This window comes from Chiloscyllium plagiosum, unplaced genomic scaffold (genome assembly GCF_037043375.1).
Source record: "Chiloscyllium plagiosum isolate Xiang-an unplaced genomic scaffold, Cpla_swu_hap1 HiC_scaffold_11, whole genome shotgun sequence".
Lineage (NCBI taxonomy): Eukaryota > Metazoa > Chordata > Chondrichthyes > Orectolobiformes > Hemiscylliidae > Chiloscyllium > Chiloscyllium plagiosum.
Window position 1 is genome coordinate 51,552,256 of NW_028270149.1, and position 21,133 is coordinate 51,573,388.

The window sequence follows — 21,133 nt, forward strand, 5'->3', positions numbered from 1 at the left end:
CAACATTTTATGTAACCACTCACTTCCAAGGATCCACTGGGGACCCGTTGGAATCTCACAACCATTGACCCATAACTGATGCAATTTGTGCCAGGTCACTCTGGTTCATCTCATTTCCTCATGTCAGGGTCAGTGCTGCAGCCTGGGCAGTAGGTCTTGCCAAGATAGTTGGCTTTCCCCAGGTCCAGGGCACTATAGACTATTCACATGCGATCAGAATGGTATACTATAATGCAGCTGATCATCATAATTGGGGCTAGGGGGAGGAACTTGCAGTACAGTTGAGGCAGAATGTGCCACACAATCCTACTGTGCATAACTGATGGACTCTGAACAGCTGGGAGAGCAGCAGCAGTCTTCAAAGATAGAAGAGGAGGACAGTGAGCAACCGTGACATCACCTAGATGATAGAGGCTGGTAAAACAAGCCAGGACTTGATAAACAACTCATTCCAAAGGATGTGGGTCAGATGAGATGATCGTTCTTTGATTGTAAATGTCTTGCTGCTCAAAAGGCAAACAGTCCCTATCTGTTCCCAGAAGCAAATGCAGCTTTCATTTGTCCTTTTTTTTTGTTTTATTTATATTTATACTGTTGCTAAATAAAAGTGAACAGTTTCAACTCTAAGGTTTTCCAGTATTTTATGGTAAAATTTAACCCAAGGGATCTCCCATTTAGGATTAGAATCATACAGTACAGAAGAGGTTCCTCAGGCCATCAAGTCTGCACCAACAAACAAAAACTCTAATCTACTCTGAATCTACAATAAGTCACTTTTCAGCACTTGGTCCATAGCCTTGAATGTTATGACATTTCAAGTGCTCGTCCAAGTACTTTTTAAAGATTGGGAGGCTTTCTGCCTCAACTACTCTCCCACGTGATGCGTTCCAGATTCCCACCATCCTTTGGGTGAAAAACCTTTTTCCTCAAATCCCCTCTCAACATCCTGCCTTCCACCTTAAAATGACGCTCCCTTGTTTTGGCCATTCAACAAAAGGGAACAGTTGTTTTCTGTTCTATTATGTTCCTCATTATTTTATACATCTCAACTTTCTCTGCTCTAAAGAAAGCAACCTGAGCTTATCCATCGTCTCTTCATAACTAAACTGCTGTATCCCAGGCAACATCCTGATGAATCACTCTGCACACTTTCTAGTGCAATCACATCCATCCACCAGCACAGTGACCAGAACTGCACTCAGTACTCCAGCTATGGCCTGACCAAAGTCATGTACTGCTCCCTGTTTTTATCATCAATGCCATGACTGATAAGGCAAGTGTCCCCTTTGCCTTCCTTACTACTCTGCCCTTCACAGGAATCTGGGAATAAGCACTCCAAGATCCCTCTGTTCCTCTGAGCTTTCTAGTGTCCTGACATTCATTGTGAACTCCCTTGTCTTGTTATTTCTTCCAAAGTGCATCACCTCACACTTATCAGAATCAAATTCCATCTGCCACTGATCTGTCCACCTGACAAATCCATCTATATCTTCCTGTAGCCTAAGACTTTGTTCCTTACTAATCTGCCAATCTGCGTGATATCTTCAAACGTACTTATTATCACCTCCACATTTTCTTGTACAGCATTTATATCTATCAAGAATAATAAGGGACCCACCACTGATCCCTGTGGTACATCATGGACATTGGCCTCCAGTCACATGACTAGCTTTCTACTACATCTTTTGTCTCCTGTCACTAAGCCAATTTTGGATCTATCAAGTTACATTGGATCTCATGTTCTTTCAACCTTTTTTTATCAGTCTCCCATGTGGGACCTTGTCAAAGTCTTTGCTGAATTTTCTCCAATAGTATTCCTATCATTAATGGGAGACTGACTGGTCCCTAATTCCTGATTTATTCTAACTGCCTTTCCTTACAAGTGAAGCCACATTAGCTGGCCTCCAGTCCTCAGGGACTTCCTCTGAGGCTAGAGAAGAATTAGAAATCTGGGTAAGAATTCCTATAATTTTCTCCCTCATCTGCAACTCAGCAGCCTCAGATACAACTCATCTGGATCTGGAGATGAATCTACATTGAAGACAGCAAAACCCTCTAATAAGTCCTCACTTCCTATATCAATCTGCTCAAGAGTCTCACAATCCTGCTTCCGCTTCCCGAATCTTGTGTATAGATCCTCCTTCTCCAAAATGAAAAATGTGAAATACTCATTTAGCATCCAACCAATGTTCTCGCGCTCCACACATAATTTGCCCTCTTAGTCCATGCTGGGATCTATTCTTTCCCTGCTTATCCTCTTCCCCTTGACAGACTTAAAGATTATCTTGGAATTCTCCTTAATCTTACCCACCAGATTTTTATGTCCCTTTTTTTTGTCCCAATTGTTTTCTTAAATACCCCATCACACTTTTTAAATTCCATGAGGTGCTCCATTGATTTGCTACTTTTGGACTTATTATATCCCTCTCTTTTCCAGCTTATCCAGCCTTGCATATTCCTGAACATCCAGTGTTCTCTGGGTTTCTTCCTCGTACATTTCACTCTAAAGGGAATATGTTGAGCCTGTACTCTTGTCAATTCTATTTTGAATGTGACTAGTGTTCTGCTGAAGCTTTACTCACAAGTATCTGTTCTACTTTAGCCATATTCTGTCTTATCATAATAAAATCTGCCTTTACCCAATCTAATCTCTTTGTTGCAGCCTTTTTCCTTTTCCATTACAATATTAAAACATAGATGTTGTGTTCACGGTCACTAAAATGCTTTCCCATTGCCACTGCAAACATCTATCCACCCTGTTTCCCAGATACTGCACCATCCCTTGTTGGACCTTCTACAGGAAGAAAGAGAGGACTGCAGATGCTGGAGATTAGAGTCGAGAGTGTGGTGTTGGAAAAGCACAGCCAGTCAGGCAGCTTCCAAGGAGCAGAAGAATTGACGTTTCATGCATAAGCCCTTCATCAGGAATGGTTTCATCCCTCTATGGTCCCAGATTAATGAATTTTGACACATGCTGTGACCTTGAATGTTTCTTCTGTCACTTCTGCCTCCGTTCCTAATTTTTTAAATCAGGACACCCGCCCACTCACCAAGGACACTACTCCCACCTCCAATACACCCCATCCACCTGGACACCCTGTGCCAAACTGCTACCCGCCGTTGATTCTTCATTTCAAGCTGCCGCTGTGACATTGACTGCCTCAATCTGTCCAACCGCCTCACCCACTCCAACCTCTCGCCCTCACAACATTCAGCCCTCTACACCCTCTGCTCCAACCCCAATCTCACCATCAAAACCACAGACGGGGGGGGATGCGGAGAGGGGTGGAGCGCAGTACTAGTATGGCACGCCATCCTGTACTTTGCTGAAGCCAGGCGCCAACCAGTACCCTTCCACTGACACCCTCATCCGCCAGGCTGAACTGATCCTTACCCTCAACAGCTTCTCCTTCCAATCCTCCCACTTCCTCCAAACCAAAGGCACCCGCATGGGACCCAGCTATGCCTGCCTGTTTGTTAGATATGTGGAACAGTCCATCGTTAAGCATTCCTGATGAAGGGCTTATGCTTGAAATGTTGATTCTCCTGCTCCTCGGATACTGCCTGACTGTCTGTGCTTTTCCAGCATCATACTCTGGATCTTCTATACGTTGATATAAAACTCTCCTAAATATATTTCACGAAATCTGCCCCCTCTAAACCCCTTTATGCTATGATGATCCCAATTAATGTTGTGGATGTTGATATCCCTCAATCTAATTATCATTTTATTGTTTTTACACATTAAGAGAATGATCAGGGAGAAGGTAGGACCAGTCAAGGATAGTGTAGGGAACTTGTGCATGGAGTCTGAGCAGATAGAGGAAGCCCTAAATGAGTTTTTGCTTCAGTTTTCACTAAGGAAAGGGACATTGTTGTGAATGAGAACTTTGAGGAGCTGGGATACAGGCTTGAACAGATTGAGATTGAAGAAGTTAATGTGCAGGAAACTTTGGCAAACGTTAAGATTGATAAGTCTCCAGGGCCAGACCAGATTTATCCTAGGCTGCTCCAGGAAGTGAGAAAGGAGGTTGTTAAGCCACTGGTGAAGATCTTGGCTTCCTCACTCTCCATGGGAGTCTTATCGGAGGATTGGAGGGTGGCAAATGTTGTTCCTCTTTTCAAGAAGGGGAATAGGGAAATCCCTGGCAATTACAGACCAGTCAGTCTTACATCTGTGGTCAGCAAGGTTTTGGAAAGAATTTTGAGGGATAGGATTTACGACTATTTGGAAAAGCATAGCGTGATTAAAGGCAGTCAGTATGGCTTTATGAGGGACAGGTCATGCCTCACAAATCTCATTGAATTCTTTGAGGAGGTGACAAGACAGGCCAACGAAGGTCGAGCAGTGGATGTGATGTAAATGGACTTCAGCAAGGCATTTGATAAGGTTCCCCATGGCAGGCTCATTCATAAAGTCAGGAGGTATAGGATACAGGGAGATTTGGTTGTCTGGATTCAGAATTGATTGGCTGCCAGAAGGCAGAGAGTGGTTGTAGATGGAAAGTATTCTACCTGGACATCAGTGATGAGTGGTATCCCACAGGGCTCTGTTCTTGGGCCTATGTTCTTTGTAGATTTTATAAATGACTTGGATGAAGAGGTTGAGGGGTGGATTAGTAAATTTGCCGATGACACAAAGGTTCGAGGTGCTGTTAATAGCATCGAGGGCTATTGTAGGCTGCAGCGTGACATAGACAGAATGCAGAGCTGGGCTGAGAAATGGCAGAATGAGTTCAACCTGGATAAATGCGAAGTGATGCATTTTGGAAGGTCGAACATGAATGCTGAATATAGAATTAAAGACAGAATTCTTGGCAGTGTGGAGGAACAGAGGGATCTTGATCTTCAAGTGCATAGTTTCCTCAAAGTTACCCCCAGATGGATAGGGTTGTTAAGAAAGCATATGGTGTTTTGACTTTCAATAACAGGGGGATCGAGTTTAAGAGCCGCAAGGTTTTGCTGCAGCTCTACAAGTCCCTGGTGAGACCACACTTGGAATATTGTGTCCAGTTCTGGTCGCCCTATTATAAGAAAGTTAAGGAGGCTTTGGAGAGGGTGCAAAGAAGGTTTACCAGGATGCTGCCTGGACTGGAGGGCTTGTCTTATGAAGAGAGGTTGACGAAGCTCAGACTTTTCTCTCGAGAGAGAAGGAGGAAGAGAGGAGACCTGATCGAGGTATACAAGATAATGAGAAACATGGATAGAGTCAATACCTAGAGACATTTCTCCAGGATAGGACTGATTGGCACGAGGAGTCATAGTTTTAAAGATATTAGGAAGAAGGTAAAGAGGAGATGTTAGAGGTAGGTTCTTTATGCAGAGAGTTGTGAATGCATGGAATGCGTTGCCAGCGGTGGTGATGGAAACAGAGTCATTAGGGACATTTAAGTGACTGCTGGACATGCACTTGGACAGCAGTGAATTGAGGGGTGTGTGGGTTAGGTTATTTTATTTTAGATTAGGAATAATCCTCGGCACAACTTTGTGGGTTGAAGGGCTTGTTCTGTGCTGTACTTTTCTATGTTCTCTATGTTCAGTGGATTGTCTACATATTCACTTCTCTTTTGCCCGCTGATTATTTTGAGGTCTATAATAAACTCACAGCAGTGTGATTGACCCTTTCTTCCTCCTAAGATCTACCCACAAAGCCTCATTTGACAAACTTTCCAAGATATCATCACTCCTTACTGACTCCTTAATTAATATTGCAACACCACCTCCTCTTTCACACCAACCCCGTCCTGCCTGGAATGTGGAGTTGTCAGTCCTGCCCCTTTCTCAACCATGTCTCTGCAATTGCAACAACATCACAATTTCAAGTCTTAATCCACACCTTTAACTCATCTGTTTTATCTATAATGCTCTTACATTAAAGTAGAAACTATTCAGCTTTCCTCACTCCCTAGAAACTTAACATGGTTGAACTTCCTCTGCCTTGGTTCCTTTCCTGAAGTATTGTGTCCCTATTGTATTAACACTGTGCTCCACTCCCCTTGCTGAAGTAATTCAAATTCCTCCTAACACAATTAGCACACCTACCCAAAAGGATGTTGGTCCAATTCTGGTTCAGATGAAGACTTCCCACTTGTACAGATCCCACCTTCCCCAGGATCAGTCCCACTGGTCCAGGAATCAAAACACTCTCCAACTCTTGAACCATGCATTCATCTGCCATAGTCTCCTATTTCTGTACTTGCTAGCATGTGGCTCTGGGTGTAATCCAGAGATTGACATTAGGAAAACATTTTTCTTCTTTTTTTTAATCTTATCCAGACAGCAGCGGGGGCAGATTCATTGAACATTTTTAAGGCAGTTAATTGCAATATATCCATGTTTAAAATTGCCACAACACCACTTACTGAGTTAAAATTTTAAATTTTATGAGAATACTCAACCCTCAATGTTAAAGAATCTATTCATTTCTATATTTACAAACACCTGAACAATCTGGTAGTACAGTATGAAGCAATTGGTTTACGTTTATTTATATTCAAAACGATGTATACGGAAACATATTTTCAAATAACTCATTGACAACTTGTGATAAAGAGTTGGAGCTAGTTATAAGTGAATAAAGACTATTTTTGCTCCAGATTAAACCACAAAAATCAACTGAATGGAGTAAAAAACAATAATTAGTGCTTTTTACGCTGGGAACTCTATACCAATTATCTACTTACACAAGGTATCATTGTTCAAAGTATTTAAAACTCTGTTGACACTTAAGAATAGAACAAGTCTCAATAAGAAATGTCAGCATGGAATGATTACATAGAATTAAAAGAGAGCAGAGATATGGTGTGGGAGATGGTGCACTCCATAAGAGTTGTGAATTGTACCATTAATCTGTGGAAAGATCTATCTACAACTATTTCTTTTAGTATTGAATTCAAGTAGTGAGCTTGGGGCAGCACTAATATTGGTTTTCATATAAAATGACTTCTGGCCATCCTCCATTGTTTACTGGATTGTCAAGGGTTGCAACAAATTGTTAAGTGGCTGAGCTCCACAGCTTGAATTTAATACATTCCAACAGAGAAACAGTTCCATTGATCATTCTCATTGCTTAAAGTGGGTCATTCCATGATACAATGTTTGTTGCATGCCAAATGTGATGCACTACATGTAATGCTTTTGACACCTTTCCACTGATAAAGTGTTAAATGATTACAAGTATTTAATTATAGCTCTTAATTTTCCAGTTACCTTAACTTGATTGCAGAATCACAAACATTAAAAGTGATTTCTAGAAACATACTTCCAAGTCTAAACATTTAATAAGTAGAAAGAAATGAAAATCTTTCATTTATAAAACAATCTTCAGGGCTGCAGGCATTCCAAAATGCTTTAAAACCAGTTGGGTATTTTTGAAGTTTAGTCAGTATAGAAAAAAAATGAGACTATCAGCTTAGCAAACTCTTATGAACTGCAATTTGATCATGAACTGATTATACTGAATAATCTCTTTAATGTTCGTTGGGATATACTTATTGGCTGGGGCGGAGAGAATTTTGTGCTTTACTTTGAAATAGTAAAATGGGATTTTTTATAGGTAGATGGCTTACTGCTGATTTAAGGATGCCATTTTCAATAGTGGAATACAGTACTGAGGAATCATTTCAAGCTCTGCCATGTTTTTCAAGATAAGTAATAATTATTTTTTCTCATAAAAAGTCAGCAGTTTAAAAATTATAGTCCCTACACTTCCTTGTTTTTGGAGACACATGAAAATATATTTAGAATAATCTCTGCAATATGTCAAAGCACTTTGCTATTAGATTTTGAATTGACTTTGAGAAAAATATATAGAAAATAGAGCTTTCACTCCCTTGAAAGCACATATGGACATTCTGTGACAGTAATCTTGATATTAAATTGAGCTTTATGGACAAAACAAGATTTTCAGTAGAGATGTTGAGTGTATTGACAGACATTTAAATGAAAATTGCAGCAATACTGGCGTCCAACAAAATCAGTTAAACTAAGGGCCTGATGGAATGTGTGGAAAACTACCACAAAGCCAAAAGTTATGCGAACAACATGAGTAAAGAAAGTCATACAATTCTGTCATGAAAGCTGTCCCATATATGTGAATTCCTTCTACAAGCCTTGCTGAGGTTTTCATCATATTTAATATGTTGAACAGTGAAACAAAGCAAATGCTTCAGTTGTTTAAAGTAAACAAATTTTGAACAAAAATACATTACATAATTATTGAGCAGCACACAACTTTTTTTTTTATTAAAAAAACTGGAAAAGTAAAGTCAAAACAGAAAATACTCAGCAAGCCAGGCACTATTTGTGGATCAAACACATTTCATGTTGATTGTTCTGATGAAGGTTCATTGATCTGAAATGTGAACTCTGCTTATTTGTAAAGATGCAAGAAATAGATGCTAAATGATAGCATCTTACAGGCATATGGATCTTGGTCTCTGAGGTCATATCATGCCACCATCAGCAGTATTTCTGGGCACAGCCTTAGAATTAGAGGGGTTCAATTTAAAACAGAAATGAGGAGACATTTCTTCAGTCAGAGAGTGGTGGGCCTGTGGAATTCATTGCCACAGAGCGCAGTGGAGGCCGGAACGTTAAAAGTCTTCAAGGCAGAGATTTATAAACTCATAAATCTTGCAAGGAGTTAAGGAATACAGAGAGAGTGCAGGTAAGTGGCATTGAAATGTCCATCAGCCATGATTGAATGCGGAGTGGACTCGATGGGCCAAATGGTCTTACTTCCACTCCTATGTCTTATGGTCTTACTTACATCCTTGATCATGGTTTTCCTGTCATTTAATTCGGTGACATTGTAAACAGGAATTATCTGAGCAAGAAAATACAAAGTCAACTGTTTTAATAAGTCTTCAAAATAACAACATAAATGCGTCAAATGTACATTCATTGTACATTATGCAGCACTTACATAGCTTGTGAATCAAAAATTTGACCAGGAAACTGTCTTAGACAAAAATTCTAAAATGCAGACCACTAAAGTGATTGCAACACAATTCCTTGCTGAGTAATGTGGTGCACTGAATCTTTGAATTTGTACAGTGAGCAACACAATGACCTGTTCCAAGATCAGAGAAGCTTTTTAAGTTTCTCTTTTGACTCAAAACCTGAGTGCAACATATATATTACAACATGAACAATGTTCTTTTAATCTTTCCATTAAAATTTTCCTTACTCTTTATTTTGTTGATATTACTACGGATGTTGAGGATAAATATTTTTGGAGGATCTTATGAAACAAACAACACCTTGTTCTCTCTCCAGAAAAATATCCTATTTATACTGCCAGCTTCAATTGCTGTATTTGGTAAGAGAATCAACAAGCTTAACATCAAATGTTTAAATGTTTTAGCTAATTTCTGTTTTTACAAAATTTACAACAACTTTTAACCAGAAGTACTGAGTGGATGATCCATCTTGGCCTCCTCCAAATGTTGTCAGCATCACAGATGTCTGCCTTCAGCCAATTTGATTCACACCATGGGATATCAAGACACAGTTGGAGATACTCAGTGCCACAAAGTCTATGAATCCTGAAAACATTTTAGCAATAGCGCCAAAGATGTGCTCCAGATTGCCACATCCCAAGCCAGATATCTACCCAACAATGTGGAAAATCGCCCAGGTATGTCCTGTACACAAAAAACAGGACAAATCTAGCTAGTTACTGACTTGTCTGTCTATGGTCAATCATCAGTAAAGTGTTGAAAGGGATTTTCAACAGTGCTTTTAAGCAGTACTTCCTCAACAAGAACCTGCTCACCAATGCTCATTTTGGAATTAGCCAAGACTATTCATCACCTGATCTCATTACAGCCTTAGTTCAAGTATAGGTAAAGAAGCTGAATTCCAGGTGTGAAGTGAGAGTGACTGCTCTTGACATCAGGGCTGCATTCAACTGAGTTTGGCATCAAGGAGCCCTAGCAAAACTAGATTAAATGAGAATCAGAGGAAAATCTCTCCACTGTTCAGAGTCATACCAAGAATAAAGGAAAATGGTTGTAGATAATGCATGGGAAGTTAAGATTAGATTAGATTCCCTACAGTATGGAAACAGGCCATTTGGCCCAACAAGGCCAAACCAACCCTCTGAAGAGTAACCCAGGCAGACCCATTCCCCTACATTTACCCTTGACTAATGCACCTAACACTATGGGCAATTTAACATGCCAATTCACCTGATCTGCACATCTTTGGATTGTGGGAGGAAACACACGTAGACTGGGAAGAAGGTGCAAACTCCACATAGACAGACCCCCAAGGTGGGAATCGAACCCGGGTTGCTGGCGCTGTGAGGCAGCAGTGCTAACCACTGAGCCACTGTGCTACCCCAAATGTGCTGCCCCTTGTGGTGGTGGAAGTCATTCATCTCAGTTCCAGGACATCACTTAGGGAAGTGACTTAGTTCAATAATTTCAGCTGCTCTGTTTATCACAATGTCAGAAGTGGGGAATCTGCAGGTGATAGCAGAGAGTTCTCCATTGACAAGGCACAAGTACAGGGCAAAAGTGAGGACTGCAGATGCTGGAAACCAGAGTTCAGATCAGAGTGGTGCTGGAAAAGCACAGCAGGTCAGGCAGCATCCGAGGAGCAGGAAAATTGACTTTTTGGGCTAAAGCCCTTCATCAGGAATAGAGACAGGAAGCCTCCAGGGTGGAGAGATAAATGGGGGTGGGGGGGGGGAGGTGGGGCTGGGGAGAAGGTAGCAAAGAGTACAATAGGTGAATGGGGGTGGGGATGGAGGTGATAGGTCAAAGCACAAGTGCAGCCCCAACAATGTTCAGGAAGCTTGACACCATCTGGGACAAAGCAAAATACTTGGTTGGCACCACATCCATGAACATGCACTTCTTTCACCACCAACAATCAATAGCAGCAATATGTTCTATCTATAGGATGCACTACAGGAATTCACCAAGGGTCCTCAGACAGCAGCTTCTAAACCCATGACCACTTCCACCTAGAAGGACAAGGGCAGCAGGTACAAGAGAACAGCACCACTTGCAAGTTCCCACCAAGCTACTAACCATGCTGAAGTGGGAATATTTCACTGTTTGTTCAGCATCACTGAATCAACATTTTGGAACTCCCTCTCTAGTTGCATTGTGAGTCTACACAATCAAAGGGACAACAGTGGTTCAAGAAGGCAGCTCACCACCACATTCTCAAGGGCAACTAGGGATGGGCAATAAATGCTGGTCAGCCAGCGATGCCCACATTCCATGAATAAATTTAAAAATTGAGAATGGGGTGTGGGTCGATAATCTGATTGGACATGGAAGTCAGAATAACATGTGATGCTGTCAAGCGTTTCTGCCATGCAACATTGTCTTCTACTGAGGCAGCTGCAGGCCATAGGGTGGTCTGTCCACAACAGATTTTTATGTAAGCCATGCCCTGGGGTTTTGTATAAGTAACATCCAGATAGAGGATGTTGCTTGGTGCCCGGAGGCTCTGCTCTCAACAATAGGAGGATGCACCAAGGCTATGGAGGACATGGGGAATTGTGTTGTGCAGCATTGTGTCAGTATGTGAGAATGTTATTCAGACAGAACAGAATCTTCAGCATCTGACAGTGCAGCAGCATCATACAGCGCAATGCAGGAAGGACCTCTTTGCAAACATCATTCAATAGAACTGAGCTGCATGAACAGATCCTTCACTATGTGTGAATGTTTTGCTATTGCTAGACCAGCATGCCCTGTGTATTCCCAACTCCAGATGTAGTCTAAAACTCTAGTCTCTGTGTGGTTCACACTGAGTAATTAAAGTTAGGGTTATAAATAGATGGAAGCCTTCACAATATCCCTTATGTAACCTTAACAACGTAGAGGAGCAATGGAAAGGATGGCCATTACTCAGACAGGGTCAGAGTATTATGTGACGGAATGGCTAATCTCTGTCCCTTTATTCTTTGGCTGCAACTAAAACTGACATTTACTCAGACAGCTGGTGATGAAAACTAAACATATATTTACGAATGTGATTATACATTTGCAGTGGAGTCCCAGCAATACCCACTTCTGTGCCTTCAGCAAGCCTTCTTAGTCTTTTCACTTCCACTAAGTTCAGGTTTCTCTGGTGGGAGTGAAGGGACCCTGTCCTCTATTGGACCTGTTAGTGTTGGAGTTTTGGGTGTGCCCTTGTGGCTAGAAGGAACAGACATGATGAGTTTATCCTGACCAGATTTGGATGTGGTTTCCTCAACTTGAACTCCCACATGGTTAAGGGGGACAGGCAGAATGGAATTGGAGGGTCTCAGCACCTCTGGAGTGTCCTGGAGAAGAACCTTCTGGGGAGTTACATGTGGTTTGTTCTTCAGCCAAGTCTCCTTGTGAGGAAGGGGTACCTGGACCAGGTTCCTCTGTTGCCTTGCCTTTGGGGCACCAATGTCTAGAGTGATGGAATGCAGGACTGTGTGCAAAACCAACAAATACTCAGGCCACTGGATCTGGATCTCCATGGCAGCTGCCAACCTGTCAATGGAGGCAACCAGACATTCACATGCCAGAGCAATGGGGTTCCAAGTCTGTGGTTTCAGGCCTGTAACCTTTGTGTCAAGTTGCCAGTGCCCCTGACAAGCCGGTCTGCTGCTCCCACACATGGAACAATGAAGATTATTAATCTTCTCGTGTCCCTCCAGACCACGGACATTGCACTGATCCAGGTAGCAACTTCAGACCAGGCTGGCAGTATTTGGTGTCATGGTCTCCTCTGGTGGTCTTGAGGGAAGGTGATAGCCCTGCTCTGCAACACGCCATCTACCAGGACTTCCAGATCTCAAAATGGGGAGCTAACCAGCTTTTCTGAACCATTTTCGGAGGAATTCTTCACACACATGAACTGTGAAGGGCAGCTCCTGACCGACAGTACTTGACCCAGTGCCTGGCTGTGATTTGAATATGGGTACCAATGCCGGGATTTCAGTCAGGCCTGGCAGTGCTAAGTACTTCTAGAGTTACTGAGTACACATGGTGCGGGAGTGGTGCCATAGCAGTGTGGTGCATGCCTAATGAGGTGAGCTGCCGAGAAGTGCATGGAATAACTTACTGGAGCTCACAGAAGTAAACACTCTATGAAACCACCAAATATTGACACTCAATCAAATTTTGGTAAAATTCATCCCACAGCTTCAAAACATAACAATATCATAAGCCTTAGCCATCATAAAATTACATGCCTACCCACATTGTTCCCACCCTCATATTCGCTAAAATCCTACCCAATTATCTCGCTTTTATTTTCTCCTAAAATAAATAACCACATTGTTTCAAAGAAATATATATCAGCCAAGATTTCACTGACCACACTGGAAGGCGACCACTGGAAATGCTATAGTTCCAATGCTGGGATTGATGTTATTTTTTCAAAGTGATTCCAACCAGCAATTATATACCTGGTGTGGCTGAATGTATAACACTAAAAATAATAAATAACAAACTTATATCAAATGTACAAATCCTCGAAAAGCACAGGCTTTCACCATACATCTGCTTGAAAGCTATTCCATATTCCTGCAATAGTATTCCTTCAAAAAGCTCATTTTAATTTAAAGAACGTGAGACTCACTTTCCTTCCTTATCTACACGTCCATTTATTTTCTTCCCTGGTTGTCAATTTCTTATAGTGGATTTAACATGCATACTCAAAGAGACACAATCTTGAGCAATTTTGACTATGTATTCATCCTGACTCCACAAAACCACTCTTGGACTCCGCCTGACCTCATTCTGTTCTGCACAGTTCAGAGGTGTGAGGTGACTGTGATGCATTCCCTTTTTTGAATGCATTACATGTGTTGGAGTCAGCAGTTAGTTTATATTATAACATTCAGGGGACAGACAATTCCAAGGCCCTGTTACATTTAATTTTGCCAAGATGTGAGAGCAGGGCTTGTTGCAAGGCTTTTCATATATCACTCAAAGCAGTTCAGGGGTCAAAGAAGAGCAATTCCAGGGTCACAGTCAGAAGTAGGAGATAGGGAGTGAAGAAGCCAACCCTGCTTAGAAAAGAAATTTAAAATTGTGCTGCTGAAATGGCCACTGAGCTACACTGAGTTGGTGCATTCGCATACTCAGTTAGGTCAAGAATATTTGGATAGCTACTGGAACTTAAAGAAGTTCTAGAAATTGGTAGACAGCTGAATGTTGGCATCAGGAAGCTAGAAATATCCTGAATCATATGAGGGCTCAGAAGAAGCTATGTGCAGTGTAGCTGTGAACAAGGTTGAAGATAACCCACAAGCAGCATTTGCTTTGTGCAACTGTAATGTGGAGCTGCCAGTGTTGGACTGAGGCAGACAAGGTCAGATGTCACACAAAGCCAGATCATACAGGTAGTTCTGGGATAATGTGCATTTTTGTTATAACGTCACTGAAGAGTTAGGGAACGGTATTTTTGAGAACACTTACCTCCATTGTCAATAATGTATTTCCAGCGGTGATCGGATTGCATGCTTTATTGGTGCCGGTCTGCGCATGCACCAATGTCCGCTGCTGATAGCAGAGTTCTGAGAGAGGTACTGTACAGAGAGCAGCTTTCTTACCTTTTTTTAAAAAATATACTGTGTTAAATTTACTTCTGTTTTGTTAATAAATATAATTTCAATCTTCATTTAGGCTGTGCTATACTTTGTGTTTTGGGTGATTTTTGAGTGATCGTGAGTGATATTTTTTGCTGGTCTGCCCCTAACCCCACTTTTCCCACAGGCCCCATTATTTATATTAAGCGATTTTCTATTTGCTGGAATGGAACTGCAGCATTATAGGAGAACTATTTGTAGTCCAACAGGTTTATTTGAAATCACAAGCTTTTGGCAACTGATCAATATTAAAGGTCAGAAAACGAGTCCCAGGACATCACTAAACTCATGAAGCTCGATGAAAAGCTGGATTTGTGCCTCTGAGTAGGTGCTGGAAAGCAGTCTCCAAGAATCCAGGGGAGGATAGTCCATGGAAAGGAAGGTGAGCAGTCATGGGGTAGGCCTTAATGGAACAGATTTTGATGGAATTTCAAGGCCAGGTCACCAAAAGTAAAGAATCTTAACTTTTTGCGATGTATTAATGGGATTTAATGACCTGTGGTGTCACAAGCATCTGATGTGATTGCTGAGAAATCTGTGGGATCTGTCTTAATTGCTAATGGGGATTGTTAGTGGCTGACATTGGGTTAGTTGTGATAGCAGCCCATGTCATGGCAAGGTGTGTGAGGATTGGGGTAAGGACATGGGAGAAGTGTTCAGGCCCAAAAGTTATTGAACTCTCCTATTTCCTTAACCCTACCCCACACACTTGTCATCACATGGGCTGCTACCACAATCAACCCATTGTCAGCCACTAACGATCCCCATTAGTGACTCTTGATTCTCCTTGGCTGACCTTTATCCATTCCTTTGTCTACCCAGCTATTGTTCTCTGTCTTTGGGCTCAATTTCCACCAATTGTTCACATCCTGTCCTCCTCCCACACCATCTTCTGCATATACACCAACTTTTTCCTTGCTACGATGAGTCCTGAAGAAGGGTCACTGAACTCAAAACATTAACTCTGCTTTCTCTCCACAGTTGCTGCCAGACCTGTTGAGTTACAGTGGCACGGTGCTTCACTGGTTAATACTGTTGCCTCACAGTGCGAGGGACCTTTGTTCGATTCCTGCCTAGGGTGACTGTGTGTCTGTGTGGAGTTTGCACATTCTCCCTGTGTCTGTGTGGATCCCCTCTGGGTGCTCCAGTTTCCTCCCACAATCCAAAGATGTGCAGTTTAGGTAAATTGCTCATAGTGTTCAGGGGTGTGCAGGTAAGGTGCATTAGTCTGAGGTAAATGTAGAGTACGAAGGGAATGAGTCTGTTTCTCTTCGGAGGGTCGGTGTGGACTTGTTGGGCCGAAGGATCTGTTTCCACACTGCGGATTCTATGATTGTTTTACTCCCGTATTTTCTGATTTCCAACACCTGCAGTTTTTTGTTACTTTTTTTGTTGTCCAGGATCTCTAATTGGCATCTAGAACTTACCAATTTAATTGAAATGAGGTCTGATGTCAAACTTGATTCAGATCTCAGGTGAATAAAGATGTAAAACAAGGATTTGTTTTCAGTTTTTGCAGCCCACATCTCTCAATGAAACGTGCTGGTTCCATGAACTCAAATGTTTCATTCCATTTAGGGATTTTTAAAAACAATTTTGTGATAGAATAGTAAAGAAGCTTAGTCTGAACTCCTGACTAGTGCAACATGGGTACACTACTGAGACACAAGATCAAGAATGCACCCTGTTCAAATTCAGTTTTGTGTTAACTCTTCACATTTGGTGAAACAATCAATTGTGTCAACTGTGCTGGAACATAAAGGTTTTCTGCTCTCATAAAGGGTAAAACAGCAGCTAGTGTAGCATGAAATAGACTTGAGAAGCATTCTTCCTTTTGTTATTTCCTGTGTCTTTAATAAGAGAGTGTCAAATTCTTCAGAGTGTTAATAACCAAAAATCTGTCCTGGACCTCCCGTGGAGATGACATGGTCACCGCAGCACAACAATGCTTCTTCCTCAGGCAACTTAGGAAATTTGGCATATCCATAAGGACCCTCACCAACGTTTACAGATGTCCCATAGAAAACATCTATCCAGGTGCATAACTGCTCTGGGACAGCAACTGCTCTTCCCAGGATGGTAAGAAACACCAAAAAGTTGTGTGTGCAGCCCACAGGATCATGAAGCCAACCTCCCATTCATGGACTTTGTTTACGTTCCTCGTTGCCACAGAAAGGCTGCCAATAAAGGTGCATCCCAGCCTGGTAATGCTCTCTCCCAACCTTGTCTGTCAGGCAGAAGATACAGAAGCTTAAACATCTGCACCAACTGGTTCACAAACAGTTTCTTCCCTGCTGGTATTAGACTGATGAATGGACTCTCTAACTTTGTGCACCTCTTGTGTAGCCGTAACCTTGTTTGCCTCGCACTAAGCACCTTATGATCTGTATGTCCTTGTTGCTGTGATCTGCCTGCACTGCTTGCAAAACAAAGCTTTTCACTGTACTTAGGTACATGATGAAGGGCTTTTGCCCGAAATGTCGACTTTCCTGTTCCTCGGATGCTGCCTGACCTGCTGTGCTTTTCCAGCACCACACTCTCGACTCTAATCTCCAGCATCTGCAGTCCTCACTTTCGCATTAGTCTAGTAAAACTTATCTGAACTGCTTTCAATACATTTACATCCTTACGTAGATACAATGCTCAATCTTGTGCACAATACTCTAGACACAATATCACTAATATCAAGATTAGAGTGGTGCTGTAAAAGCACAGCAGGTCAGGCAGTATTCGAGGAGCAGGAAAATTGATGTTTCGGGCAAAAGCCCTTCATCAGGGAGGGCTGATGAAGGGCTTTTGCCCAAAACATTGATTTTCCTGCTCCTTGGATGCTGCCTGACCTGATGTTCTTTTCCAGCACCATTCTAATCTTGACTTTAATCTCCAGCATCTCCGGTACCCACTTTCGCCAAGGTCTCACTAATACCCTAGTGAAGTATTACCTCCCTACTTTTGTATAGAATTCCTCTGACAATAAATGTGATTATTCCATTAGCTTTCCTTGTACTTGCATGTAAGCATTTTGTGATTCGTGTACTAGGATACTCCGGTAACTCTGTATCTCAGGGCTTTGCAATCTCTCACCATTTTGATAATGTTTTTGTTTTATCCGCCAAACATGGATAACATCACATTTTCACACATTACACTGCATTTTCCAGATCTTTATCCACTCTCTTATCTATATTCCTCCGTAGCTTCCTAACTTTGTGATCTTGTGTTCAAGATCAAGGAAAGAATAGAGGATTGAAATAAGTAACAGGATCGCTGGCTGGTACCAAAGGATGCTAGGGGGTGTTTTAATGTTTAGATATTATAATAATAGATGTTTGAAGATAATAGCTGAATCTTCTGCTTTACTTTAACTATCCTCGCACTCAAGGTCCACAAACTCAATACCCCCTCCCCTTAACCCTCATCAAAATGTCCACAAATCAATCAATCGGAGGAGCTGAGACTATGTTTGATAATTTGCCTTTAGTTATGAGACCTCAGATCAAATCCAGCTTGAATTAGGATAACATTTTTTTCCTCTCTCTCTCACTCTCTCCCTGATCACGTACAAAGGAGTGCAGTTGGTGGAATATGATCTCGTATAACCTGCAATCAATTTTAGCCTACCACCATGCCCTCGTGTCATAATTGCTTTGGACAAAGTTGTAACCTTGTTATCAAGCATCTTTTGTTCCTTGTGAACTGTTATCTCTCGTAACTTAAACAAAAAGGGAAAGATGATTTCCCTTTTTCTCTCTAACCTTTTGACATAAGTGAATGGAAACCAGCAGTCTGAACTGCACAATGTTTATGTCATTCACTGCTCCACAAACATTCTTTCAAAATAAAACACTGAAACCCTGAACTGTTGCCAGTAACCAGCCCAGTACAGAAGAATAATTGCTGGAAAAGGAAAAGCCCCTCAAATATGGTGCGAGAATATCTAATGATTGATAAAGTGAAGCTTAAAAGAAAATTCAGATATATGCAATCAGGCACTGAAGCTTGCTTTCATTTTTGTAAATAATTATATTCTTATTTTATTTTCACAGGATTTGGGAGCCTCCCCTTCAATGACAATATATTAGCAGCACGACTCCTTAATATAATAAAGTGAAGCATTTTATTTTAATAATTATTTCTAAGCTTTTTTTTACAATAATTAGGATTAATTAGCACACAATCTTTATAAGAATAGACAAAACAGCTTATGCCACAAGCTACAGAAATGTACTGCTCCAAAGAGCTAAGCATAAATTTATAATTTAGTAACAAAAATTAAAGTATTTACAGAATATCTTATGAAGAATTAGAATCTTCCTTGGCCCTACAGAACAACAATTTGTTTTCCAAATTTAATACATAGGTATCGGCACAACTTTTTTTGCATGTTTTTTTAAACACCCTGAGATAGATGTGCTCTCCCAAAGGAGACAGCTGTGTTGTGTTAAGATAAAATAGTTGTGGACAGGCCCCCAAATCACATGCTGCACAGTGCAGGGAGAGTCTGACAAGGTCACAGGTCAGCTAAGCAAACAAGGTCCTGTTCCTTTTCACTTCTGGGATACATTTGTCTTCATTGTCGACATTAAGATGCTTGCAAATGGAGACTTGCTATGGTGAGGCTTGGGTGCTCTGCTTCTAGGGGCAGACTGGGTGATCTTGAGGTTCCAAAGGTAGATATGAACTTGGAAGGAAAGAGAATTTCAGAGATACCTGGAAAACAAAAATCACAAGACAAATGAGTTATTAAATTATAAGAGGTGGTATTAAAGATACCCCCCCACCCCCTGATTTCTTTCTTTAGGTCTGGTTTCACTCCATCTCACTACATTTCTTGCTTGGCAAGATGGTCAAAGCTTCTTTCAACAGCACTTTCCAAACATCTGACCTCTACCACCTAGAAGGTTTAAAAAGCAGCTGATATGTGGGAACTGTTCACCACTCTTTGATTGATAAGATCAAAATCCAGGAACTCCCTCCCAACACTGTGGGTGCAGATACACCAGATGAACTGCAATGATTCAAGAAAAGGGCTTACTGCTATATTCTCAAAAGTCACTGGCCTTGCCAACAAATGAACAAAATATAAATCAGTTGTCTCCATGCCTCTGGCAATGCTCTTAATACCAAAATAGTTCAACTTGCCAATTCCCCAATTTTTTCTTAAGTATGCATGAAATACTGTAGAGTTTTATGGCACAGAAACAAGATGTTGGTTCAATGGATCTACTCCAATGTTTATGCTCCACAAGAGCCTCCTCCCAGTCCACTTCATCCAACCAATTCATTCCCTGAATTTCTTTTTTCCCCACTTGCATTTAACTAGCTTTCCTTTTAAATATATCTACGTATTCACCTCAACTAGAAACTTCCACAATCTAACTATTCTGTGGGTAAAATGTATCCACCAAACTTGAAGAAAACCAGGAACATGAGCTTTCATGCAGCCGGTTGCCTAGCTTCCAAGCTGTTCCTCTCCTCCCACATCCACCCATCATAGAAATCTGCTGCTCTTTTATTTTAGTTAGCTCACTCTCCAGACTGGTTTCCGTACCTTCCTGCATACAAGACAAATGATGTAGGGAATGTTACACTATGCCATAGTGAGATAGGGAATGTTACACTATATTACACTATGCCATAAAGCCTGAAACCAGCTACTGAGTGGCACTGTCCATTCAAATAGAAATGCTCGGAGTCTTGGATCTGCCCAAGGATGATGATAATAATAATAATAATAATAATAATAATAATAATAAATGATACAGCACTTCCCATTGACTCTATTCGAAAAACTTGCAAATCCTTTATCTTAAAACGAAGTAGTTATAACAGTGGTCCTTGCTTCCAGTTTTGTGGGGTTGATACATTTAAAGGTCAAAAGACAGAAGAAATCAAGGCTCAAGGTATGATATTTAAACAAAAAGCAATAAAAAGTAGTGAAAATTTTAACTATTGTGATGCATTTTTATCTTCATTGCCTGGCAGGGAACCTTGCTTGTTTTTAAAAATAGATGCCATCTTGATTTTCATCCCCCCACCCTTTTAATGCTTGTGAAGGAGTTGATTTGCCAAATTACTATCCAAACAGTGAAGCTGAAGATCTACCATGAATTGCCCACCATATAAGGCAAACAATTTAAGTGAAAAGCTTGGTAATGCCTTTTAAAATCCAGGTTCTGGTGGCATGACTTTTTAATGCAAATATTTCCACACACTGATTTTAGATCTGATTTTTAAAAGCAGAGATAAACAGATCATTGTCTCTTAGGTTGACCTATATGGATTTAATGGCTCCTTAATGAAAGGCACTCCAAACATACCAATGTACTGACGGATCAGAAATTTTGAAAGCTAAAGGAGCATTTTCTGAAAACTAAGGGTTAACCTAAATAAAACAGAACAGCAAGCAGCACAGGATTGACTCATAAAGTATGTCACCAGTTCCTCCGCAAACTAAGATCAATTTTTGCTCTGGCAAAGCAAGCAGTCAGGTGCTTGACACTAATCCAAATAGTCTTGAGTTGAAGACAGGGCTGC

General features: G+C 41.2%; 1 long non-coding RNA gene across 1 annotated transcript in view; it reads right to left on the minus strand.

Moving 5' to 3' along the window:
* Positions 1-18,599: 18,599 nt before the first annotated feature.
* Positions 18,600-21,133, minus strand: part of LOC122557224 (uncharacterized) — a 51,312-nt gene continuing 48,778 nt past the window's right edge. Inside the window, exon 3 of the long non-coding RNA XR_006313774.2 lies at positions 18,600-19,306. This is a non-coding gene — a long non-coding RNA (uncharacterized LOC122557224). The remainder of the gene's footprint in view (positions 19,307-21,133) is intronic.